This window comes from Macrobrachium rosenbergii, chromosome 7 (genome assembly GCF_040412425.1).
Source record: "Macrobrachium rosenbergii isolate ZJJX-2024 chromosome 7, ASM4041242v1, whole genome shotgun sequence".
NCBI classification, from domain to species: domain Eukaryota; kingdom Metazoa; phylum Arthropoda; class Malacostraca; order Decapoda; family Palaemonidae; genus Macrobrachium; species Macrobrachium rosenbergii.
In genome coordinates, this window is record NC_089747.1 from 59,707,231 (window position 1) to 59,719,502 (window position 12,272).

Genomic DNA, 12,272 nt, shown 5'->3' on the forward strand with positions numbered 1-12,272 from the left:
TTAGGACTATTTGATTTTTCTTATTCTATAAGGACATTTCTTTCTTTCTGTGTTCCAAACTGCGTACTGTGGTAAATGTTTTACGGCTAATATTCATCAGTTTATTCTCGACAAGGACAAATGCCTTGTTTCTATTTTGCTACAGCCATATGCAATCTATATAGTTTGTAGTTCATGGTTTATAATTACCTGGTCATAGTTTATTTATTTTTCAAAAGCAAAGCCAGTGGCTCATAACACTAGTCTATACCCAACTGACATGTTATAATGATAGCACAGAATGCAAGAGTAGTCTTTCGTATAAACATAACAGCCTGATAGCTTGAAGCAGATGAGCAACACCTCACCATCAGAGGGCCATGAAGCAGAAAGCCAAACAAACGTCTCAGAATCTTCGCTAATGGTGATGGCAGAAGCAGAGTCGGAAACAATGAACCAACGACTTATCTTAATTTGCGGCGCTACGTAATTCTCAAACATAGACTGAGTGGGTGAACGACGATGTTGTTATTATTATTATTATTATTATTATTATTATTATTATTATTATTGTGAGCGCATCCCTGCAGTCGTGATCGAAAAAGCCATTGTCTTGGTAATCAGTCTTCCACCTGATATATCCATATATGATGCGTAAATCGGTTTGGTAAGAAATATATGAAAATAACAGAGAAACGAATCCTTAATTAGGCCAGCGTATAAAATACCAATTACAAACGCAATTGATGTATTGAGCAATAAAAATAAAGGAGACTGGCCAACCTTTCTGAAAAGGCTACCTTTTAAAAAGATGACGGGTTGCTTTTAAGCAGAGATCAAATATTCACTGAAGACCCAGCTGCATCAATAAGGTACCTTTAGACTGATGTAGAATAACATAAATCATTCCTCATTTCAAATAACCACCGAAGATTAGAACTTTTTTATTATTATTGCATTTAAAGGCTCTGGTTCCCTGTTGGTCGTATCAAAGCCAGACGGGTATAAATATGTTAGGGACGAAATAAAAAGAAAGAGCATTTAATTATTGGCTGGTAATTATAGCACTATAAATAAATCAAAGTAAGCAGTTAATCATTTTCCGGTACCACCTAACCCCTGCCAATGTCAAAGTGCTAAATTAACGAACAAAATAAAAACATTTCACTATTCTTTGTAGGTGAATTTGTTGACGTGAGACACCGGTTCACGCAAGTACTAGTTCTAGACCAACCAGTCCTACCGAGTGTGGCTTCAAATCAAAGAGCTTGTTTGTCTTAAAAATGTGATTGTTCAAGGAATGGTTTGGAAAACCAAAATCAAGAAAGTGTTAGCACCTTTTTTTCCGGAAACACTTGTGCAATGAAGAAAGATGTCTATGGTGAAAGCTAAGAATGAATGAGCCAGTGTCCGTAGGGCAGGAGAAAAGCTTATGACGTGCGCTCACGTGGCCCATGAATGTGAACAAATAAGAGGGACAAAATCTCAGAAGACGAAAAAGGGTGAATTTGCTTTGTGATTTATTTATAAAAGTATATTTGAGAGAGAGAGAGAGAGAGAGAGAGAGAGAGAGAGAGAATATCTCATTACCTAACTCGGACGACGCAGGAATCAATTTCAAGCAACGTAGTTTTAGATCACAAATAACGTCCAGCCTAGGAATGTTTTACTTTACATAAAAAAAATCTAAAACTTCTGTTGCGCTTGAAGGGCATTGCATCTTCCCTATGAATTTCAGAATTACCTTGCTTCCAATTGCTGTTCACTGGAAATAAAAAGGAGAGCCGTCTCAAAGACCTACTGAATCGCCTGTGTGAGAAGGTAACAATCTTTCGCAGCCTGAATTTCCTCCGGATCATCGTTTCAATTTCGGCTCTCTATATCCCCAAAATGAAGGTTAGTGTTGTTTATGAATGCTGATGAAGACTACTCGGCCATAGATTGAAATAAAAAGAAATTTGAGGAAATTAAATTTCACCAGAAATTCTGTCCAAATTCTGCAGATACGTCTCAATTCCCCAAATGGTTGAAGGCTTCTTCAATGCCCACGAAAGAAGGGTAGCTGGGCAATTTTTGCGGATGTAATCCTAGAATATGTTTTATAAGCGGGGGAAATTTTGTGACTCAGACAGACATATAACATAATAGGCCTTTGTTTTTAGAAGGGGATAATCAGAAAGCTTGCCTAAAAGGTCGTAAACTGCACCTGTTCTGGTAAAAATATAGCTAAAATAAAACACATTTCGTGGAAAAACGATACATGCATACATACTCATAAGCACACATGCAGAAAACCCCACAAACAATCTTGAACCCAGTTTTCCAGGTCAAAAACCATTATAATGTTATCTAACACTTGATGAAAACTCATCAAAAATGATAGTACCTGGTAACTTACACGTACGAGTATAATATATCCTCTCGTTGGCTTGGGCATGCGCCGGGCGGAGGAACGTTATATAAGTTGACAAAATGCAATCAGAACGGAGAACCTTTGATGATGATGTTGGACATATCATAGAACCCAAATTGCTCTGGGAATATCAAAAACCTAATTTCTAGTTTAGCTATTATCACTAATTATCTTCGTATGCCAATGAAAATTACATTCGCTAAGTAGTTTTAATAATTTCTAAATAAGTGCAGATAATGAAGTGATGCAAAATATTCTAATAATAAAATAGTTTCATGCATAAATGAAGCTGCATTTCCTCCTGATTTTTGTCAAATGATTTAATTGACACTACTGATTGAAACGAATAAGGATTCAGCATTTCCACATCACCTTAATCACGCCCTAATAAAAACTGCAACGTTCCAATGAGTTCAGTAAGCCTTATCAATTAATGTGAAATATTAATATTATGTTTGTTTTTTCGGGTCAATGACATGTAGGTCCTTATTTTTAAAAACGTTCTTCCGCATCGCATAATATAATCTTTATCCTTTGCTAATTATCATTCCTTGTTAATTATCATCGAAGTCGTCATGATGTTGTCTTATAATAATGAGTTTCCTTTGTTTTAATAAATTCACTTTTCACCGTTCACTTAATTTAACACCTGAAAATTTTCACGGAAAGTTTTCTAAAGCGCAAATTGTATTTACTTGGTTCCTTTGTGACTTAACCGTGTTTTTTAATAGATTCCAATATCTGTCATAATTACTCCTTAATTTCAAAATGAAATTACCTCCAATTTCAATATGTATAAAAGTCTTCAGCTCAGTTTGGTTTTGCCAACCTTAGCTACACAACTTGTTTATTTATTGCATGGCAAAGATTCTCGTTTTTATTTCCTTATTTATAAAAACTAACTATTCTCCTATTTTGTCAATTCTAAACACGCAACTTTTTGCTATATGTGTTCGATACTTATCAGATGGAAAATCAATCATTTTTTTATCCTCTGGTTATTTTTGTATTTTGCTAAATTTCTACATAATACAGGTAATGGGGAAAAACGTCCTGAAATGGAGTGAAAACGTAGTTCTATCGATTAGAAAGAGCGTTCATCAATTCATACAGTACTTTATTCAGCAATACTAACCGCTCTATTCTGTATGTACCTCTGACATTTCACTATTTACATCTTTGATTCAGAACTAACGGTTGCTCACTAAGTTTTCTTATTGTCGCTTAAGAACGCATTCTTTATTCTGTTTCATTCCAACTTCTTATTTTTCATATCATAAAATATGACATTCTTGTCTTGAATTTAAGAATTGTTGCCTAATTTTGTTAACTTTTAATGACTTTTATGTTTCAGAGTTCACTGTCAACCATGTTTGAGCATATTTCTTCCTCATGAAAAAAGCTTGGAGGACGAGTAATTGAATGACTTAATATTCCTAAAAAAATTAGAAAAAGGTGACCAATACCACATGAGAATCCTCGGAAATAAATTAATTCCCCCTTTGTTGATGCTTACAATCATCTGCACACATACTCATTGTTTAAATACTGTTTATTCAATGGAAAATAGTGCAAGGCAGACGAAAAACACGCACCCTGATTCCAGAACGATCATTAATGATCTGTTTCAGTCCCAAATGAAGGCTACTTAAACTACCGTATTGCGCCACTTCAAATCATCAGTGGGAAAACCTTTTTCTTTGTAACGAGATGAAAGTTCCTCGTTGGATGAGTCGGTAGAGTTCTCGGCTAGCACTCTGCTAGGCCCGAGTTCGGGACTGCGGCCGGCCAATGAAGAATTAGAGGAATTTATTTCTGGTGATAGAAATTCATTTCTCGGTATGATGTGGTTCGGATTCCACAATAAGCTGTAGGTCCCGTTGCTAGGTAACCAATTGGTTCTTAGCCACGTAAAGTAAGTCTAATCCTTCGGGCCAGCCCTAGGAGAGCTGTTAATCAGCTGAGTGGTCTGGTTAAACTAAGGTATGTTCATAACGAGATGAATGCCAATATTCATAGCGGGGTCGTCCTATCATAAACTTCAAAGTCGCAAACTCCAATATGATATCTCCCCCATACCTGTCGCTTGCACCAGGACGATTTACAAATGGGGAAATGAGTGGGATGTAACTGACCTGTAGTTTATTCCCATAAATATTCTTGAATGGGTAGCCTTTGACACCAACCTCGTTTTCGAAAGAGGATGGCGGGCTGCTCGTTGACTGGGAGCCGTTCTCGTGATTGAAACGAGGGAAGGGCTCTTTGCGAGTCTTTTTTTTTTTTTTATTTCTTTTACTTTGTGTATCGTATCAAGGCTCCCTGTGCAATCTGGCGTTTATGTATCATCTGATATACTTCAATACTCCCATGGCATGGGAAAGCCCAGTGATCGGCTGTGTGTGAATAGAGAGAGAGAGAGAGAGAGAGAGAGAGAGAGAGAGAGAGAGAGAGAGAGAGCATGTTAGGAATTCGAGAAATCGCGTAAAATGGAAGTAATAGCTGTCTTTTAATTCTTGGTAACGGAGCAGAGTTAAAAAATCTGACTACTGTATATTTGATTACCATCAAGAAACGGAGAAGATTTTATTGTTTTAAAGTCGAAGACTCCCTGTTAATTCTAGGATTACTTCTTATCTTGGCACCTTCCGACTAATCTCTCTCTCTCTCTCTCTCAATCTATTAATCTATCTATTAGTTTAGTATTAAATTTCTTCCTTTTCTAACAACTGATCTCTTCTGCCCGTATTTCGTACTACCTTCCGTAACTCCCTTCAAATGGACACCATATTCTTTGGAAGCTTGAATTTCAATCAATGTTACCTGTAGACTTGTTCATATGAATAGGGGATTATCTCCTGAATAATAATAATAATAATAATAATAATAATAATAATAATAATAATAATAATAATAATAATAATAATGGGTAAAATTGCAAGAAAAGAATTCCTACAGCTGGAACAGCCATACCTGTTCCTTCACAGTCTTTGTATAGAAATCACGTTTTCCAGTTTTGGGTCCCGGTCTTCTAGCTCCAACTCCCTTTAAGATGTCGTCATAAAAATCATCGAATCATCAGAGATCCACTGAGGCTTTGTTAACTTGTTCTCGTCCAACGAGACCAATTTAAGAAACTGTTGACAGAATCAATGTTCCCGAGTTAACGGGGCGGAAATATTGTCGGATTAATCACTGAGAAGGCCTCATCATCGGTCCTAAACTAGAATTTTGTATTAGGTTTGGGGAGTTAGACGTCTCTCTCTCTCTCTCTCTCTCTCTCTCTCTCTCTCTCTCTCTCTCTCTCTCTCTCTCTCTCTCTCTTTAGAAAGCGATGTGTCAACATTCATAGCTTGATGTTTCTTGGGCTATAAAAAGGAGCGATAGGACTTTAGAAAGGGTAAACCTCTCTCTGTTATTTATGGAACAGTATGAGTGAAATACTACTTCTCCAATCACATTGGTCATAATTATTGTATTATTCTTATTACTGAAAACAACGTCTGTCCAAGGAACGGAAATTTGTCCTTTTTTTTTGGTTTAAACTTATTGAATTTTCCTCGGCTGTTTGTTAACAGACACTTTCAGGAGAGATGAATACTTCGTTAAAACTATAATTCAGTTTCACCAATAGTAGAAAAGGAACAAAACAACTGTAGTATACAAAATGGTAAATATTAGACTGATTACAACATAGCTAAAATTGCGTGCAAAAATCATTTCATTCTGTTGGGAATTAGGCAATCAGCTTTATCAACCAGTGACAGAGATGCTAAACGCTGTAACGTAATATTGCCATTAAGATGTTTTTTACCTGTAACAGATATTTTAAACAAAACAACTGAAGTTCTTCTACTGCTTTCTATACTCTGAACCTAAGAGGAAACAAATTCAGTCAAAATGTTTATCTTCCTTCTGTAACCAAGATAGCGAAACTTTTAGCGACTCAAAAATCATTAATATTTTAGAAGACTTAAGAGAGCGATCATTTCAACATAATCAGTTCCAATTCCATTAATGTAAACCTCTCTCTCGGACATCAACTTATTCTTATATATCTTAGGCTCATAAAGGAAAAACCTATTCATGAATAGGTAATTGAATCTGCAAAACATTGCGCGTCGAACAAACAGAAACACTTTCTCGAGAATGCATGAAACTCAAGAGAGGAAGCAAGTCATAAACGCCACAGCTGTAACAAAGGCAAGCAAAAGGGTTATTGTGAAGAGCGAATTCCCGAACAAAGCGCAGGTGAGGGGAAAGAGAGGTGAAAGTTTTTCAGGTGGGCCATTCTAAAGGTTATGGCTCACAGGTGTACACCGCAGAAACTCCCTTGGTCATCATCACAGGGCAGATACTTTGGAGTTCTCAGAAAAGTGATGAAACTTTAGTGCGAGAGAGAAAGAGAGAGAGACTTTTTGGCATTAGTTATCCCTATAAACTTGCGCGTCGTTTGTGCAATTGTTTTATTCTTTGATTGATGCTCTTATTCCATTAACGACTGTAAGATCGTACACATATGTATGTATGTGTGTGCGTGGATGTCTCCATTCAAGAATTGGGGTGAGTGAAATTAATTTTTTCCTCCATAGGGCACCAATAAATCATCAGAAACCACACTACTGTCTCCATGATTTCACGTGTCAATTTTGATCAAATCCAACATATTAATTCTACTGTATATTAGATTCTAAAGCATTTCGGTTCATCTTCATCCTGAATGCTATTCTCATTTTTTATTATTAATAATGATGATGATGATGATTACCAGAAAGCCGACCTTTCAGGGTTAAAAACTTTCTTTTCAGGTTTATATAATTTTTTCTAGATTAAGATCTAGTAATGCGCAAATGCGCAAAGCCCAGTGATTAATTAGCCAATTAGACTAATGTCTTGTTTGACATCCAGACATGATAAATCTTCACAAGTTCCAGTGGCAACGGGGAATATAAAGTTGATGGCTTCTAAGGCCAAATGACGAGGGACATATAATACACGAATAAGGCTTGTGTCTAGTACGTGAAATAATTTGACCTTTTATCTAGAAAAAGAAAACTCAAGTTGCTAAGATAATACAGAGCCAATATTTCTGTAGTGTGTGAAGGTTACATCTATCTGATCAAAAATAAGGTTAAGTTACTTAGGAAAACATTTATAGCACATAACTCATTTCAAACACAACAACTTACAAATAATACAAAACACAGCTCTTAGAATTAACAATCCACACCAATAGTTACACGCCGAAACCAAGATTCTCACCATCAGGCAACACTTACTGTTTGTCAAAACATTTATAGTCACACCTTCACGACTCAACCATACACTAATACCCACAAACATCACACAAAACAAAAAGCACATCCACACCACCTCACCAGACAAGCACACACACACAAAATACACAACATAAGCACACAGAAACACAGCTAAGATTGGATATACTCGACTAATCACTAAACACCTATATATATATATATATATATATCTCTTAGTAGATTGCCCTAACTATATATATATCCATACTATACACAGTTATATATATGGTATATAGGCTATAACAGAGTAACCACAACAACAACAACACACACAGACACACACACACACGTGGTGTCACACACACACACTTCCTATATATATATATATATATATATATATATATATATATTAGAGAGAGAGAGAGAGAGAGAGAGAGAGAGAGAGAGAGAGAGAGAGAGAGAGAGAGAGAGTTCCGTTTAATCCTTACATAGCACGAGGCTTACTGTGTGGCGTGGATAATCCTGGATCATACAGCAGTTTTATAAATAATTTTTTTCTAATCCAAACAATCTACTGCACCCTATTATTCGTGAGAGCAGAGGAATTTGCACTTCCATTTTGCAAGTTTTTTTTTTTTTACCCATATGGGGAATTGGGCGGGAGAATTTACGTTGTGTAATTTTTTTCATTTTTGTTTATAGTGTCCGACACCAGTTAATTTGTGGATAATAAAATGTCTAAAGTTCTTTTGTAATAAAAAAAACGCAATTAACACTAGCGTTGTCGCCGAGCAAGCTTGAAAGCTTACTCGGTTTTGCTTGCAATGCATGCACAGTTCGGATGTCGAATATTTTTCTGGAAAAAACAATAAAGTGAGAGTGAAAATTAACGACCTGAACTTAATGATGCTTTTGGAGAATGTTTAGCTTTACTGTCTTTTCTTTAACAACACTTTTGTATATGAGTATGAATTAGTTTACAATTGATCCCAGTTCTGTGTATACATATTCATTCACACAACCAAGCTTGTTTGGTGTATTGTCTCTACGTTCTTGTTATGTTCAGTATTCACAAAGGCGTTTTCATTATTGCGCATAGTTTAGCCATAAATAAATTATCTTTGAAGTTTTCATTGAAATCTATAAGAATGAGCCTTGTCTTGGACAAGTAAAATCCAAAGACTCGAGTAACGTAATAAAAAAAAATGCTCATTTTAAATTAGTCGAAAAACTAAATGCGACTGATTCTGCTGCTGACAAAGACTGTCAGTGTATGCCTAAGCATGTTTATTCATGGTTATACACCATATATATCAGTTTTAAAACGAGAGTAAATATTCAATAAAACGAAGTAATGAAAAACATCAATAGGCCCATCTCCATTTATTTATGATCACGCATCATGTGTGTCATTCATTTTTAAAATGAAAACAAAACAATATTCAATGTTGTAATGGAACAAAATAAAGAACATCAAACGTTAGCAATGAAAAACAGGCACTCGTTCACTGGACGTCTTTTCTATGCGTCTATTATCATTTTTTTTTCTTACGCTATTAGCATATATGGCTGCCAGAGAGAACTAAAAAAAAAAAAAAATGTACCGTTAGTGGTGAAGGTATGCCTGCACAGACCTGCACAGGTATATCTGAACATAGTGGTGGCCTGAAGAGCCGCTGTCCTGCTTAACCCACACAAAGGGATATCACTATGACTGAGTCTTACAGGTTTCTGCTTCTCCTTCTAGTTGGGGTCACTGATATCAATGCCATTTAATCTTGAAACACTTTTAAAGACTCAAAAACCAGATTTACTTTGATTTTTCAACAGATTACGTAACTAGGACTCTTTACTATCACCACTCCATCATGGGGGGCAGTACAGGTATAAACTATCTCTGAAATGGCCGAAAATACCGAAAACCTTTATAAATCACGGGGGTAGAACTACCCACCATCTTGTAGAGTAAGGGTACCGTGCCTTAGGTGAGGTTAGTTTAGAAGGTTTAAGGCCTTACGGCTATTTTTACCAAAAAAAAACTAAATCCCTGGTCTGAAGTGGCCCACAGCAACTGTAAAAGATGGTTTGTACATTGTAACACGCCAGTAAAGGGCAAATAAAATGTAAGGTACTTTCCTGCTCTGAGGCTGAGCGAATGATTAGCCTAAGGCTAAAGCATGGAAGCTATCAAGCCTACTTCCAGTGGGATATTGCTTTTTCGGAGGGCATCGGCCGATTAACCTTAATGGTTCCGCATTTGACATCGGTTGTTTGTGTAAATGGTATTTTTTTTTTTTTTTTTTATTTTAAACCATTATTGCAATTTGGACTTGAAAATATAAAAATTCTGTTTTAATGTGTGCTCCGAACATTTTTGACATCCGTTTCGCTAGCAAGTGCGTACATTTTAGAGATAGTGGACCCCACCCCCTATACCTTACAATTCGGCGACCGCAGTGAAAAACGGGTTTTTCTTCGTGGGAGGGGGGGGTACAAAATGAGTACAATATAAGGACTTTAATTCCATTTAGAGTTCTCATACAGATTAAAGTAGTTTATGGAATGTTTTCAAACTCATTTTCATGCATTAGGGTAAGAACCTGGCACCCTAGGTTAGGTTAGGTTAGGCGTGGTTGGTTAGGTCAACTGCTAACGAAACGAACGTCAAAGCTCTCGTTAAAACAAAGGAAATTTATATTTTCAAGGCCAAAATGCGATAATAGTTTAAAATAAAACTTTACCTCACCCAGAGTCTGGTCACATCCTCCCTCCCTCCTCAAACCCAAATTCCCTACTTGTTCATTGTCACCGGCCTTTTTTTGTACACTGAAATCCTACTCGGTCTATGCCCCCGTATAAAAAAGTAGGCAGCCATAATCCCAATGTGAAATGTTTATAGGGGAGTAATAAAACCTACCTAGCCTTCGAGGGGGATTATCAGTTCTGCAGGACGAACTTAAGAATCGCCGAACTCGTCATTCCTGCTATCTTCTGGTTCCTGGTTCCAGAGCGATTACTCCACACACACAAATGAGGGCACACTACCTGTACTTTTCAGGGTAAGTGCAGAGCTCTTTTAACTCGAAGCTGCATTTTTGGGCCTTTTTTAAAATACCACTGACTTCCCTTAACTCTTTCTCCCTTTTCTTAGGTTTTAAGAAATACCGAAAATAACTCTCGGCTTCAAGGTATATAATACTTTTGCATAAAACTTTTTTTTTTCAATTACCCCTGAAAGGTTATTGTGGCACTGCTATGGTCAAATTTTGCTGAAGATTAAGAGTATTTCCCCTCTTCTCAATTTTACAGCAAGTAGACAGGTTTATACTTTACTTTTTACTTTTTTTTTTTTTACCACTGTTTTAAGTTTTTGCAACCAGCCCTTCCCATATTTAAAACAACCACTGCTAGTCGTATGTACTCCAACAATTTGCTGTTAGTACATTACAATCTCTAAGGTTGTCCCTAAAGTTTACTTTCTTTAGTTCCAGTTATCTTTTTGCTGGTTATTGTGTGCACCACATATTAATGTGATAGAACACATTTATTTGACTGAATGCCTTATAACAAGATGTAGATTACAAGTAATTTTACAATGTAGTGGAATCAGTAAAGAAGAAAATGGTATCATTTGCTAATAATAGGTTTATTAATACCGCATGCCCATAACTTCATCTCATTTCAACTGGAATCATTGTTTTTGTTTCGGTAATAAGATTAAAGCATTGTTACTTCATTAAAAGAGATACGGAAAATATTACTCTTGCCAAACATTCATTGTTTGTCATTCATTGTTTGTGGTGTGGCTGCTCATATCATCGTTTTATTTTTATGTTATGAGGTAGGGTTTATAATAGTGAATAGGGTAAATGGCAGGTCAAGTAGTTATTGCTTTACTGCCTTGCTTTCTGGTAAGGGTTATATGCAAACGAGAGAGAGAGAGAGAGAGAGAGAGAGAGAGAGAGAGAGAGAGAGAGAGAGAGAGAGAGAGGTTAGTGACTGACACTCAACATGGTCAATATGTAAAACAAATCATTGCGATTTTTTTTAACCTACACAAACTTCAGCTGTTTCGTTGTACAAAACTAAATAATGAACGTATTTGACCTTCTGGTACCGAGGCATTTAAAGTAGAAAATCACCGTCATAAATCCAATCCACCACGATCGAATTCATACCTGGAGTGAACTCATGGGAAAGCCAACCGACTTGCATGCTGTGGGAGATGTCGAGATGTGTTCACCTAATTTAATTGCCTGAGCCCCCAGGGAGCTGGAATGTCATGACTGTGTGACCTGCGATTACGAGGAAGACTCTCTCTCCCCTCGTCACATATGTGAACACTGAACATGGTGCTTGAGGGGCTCTCTCTCTCTCTCTCTCTCTCTCTCTCTCTCTCTCTCTCTCTCTCTCTCTCTCTCTCTCAGTTTCCTTTAAATTTCGCAGTATATTTAAGATTGGGAATATTCCAGAATGATTCCAGTACCTGCATTTTGCATCCCGATAATAATAATAATAATAATAAAAATAATAATAATAATAATAATAATAATAATAATAATAATAATAATAATAATAATAATAATAATAATAATGCGCTAAAATTTCATGGTGATTTAAAATTG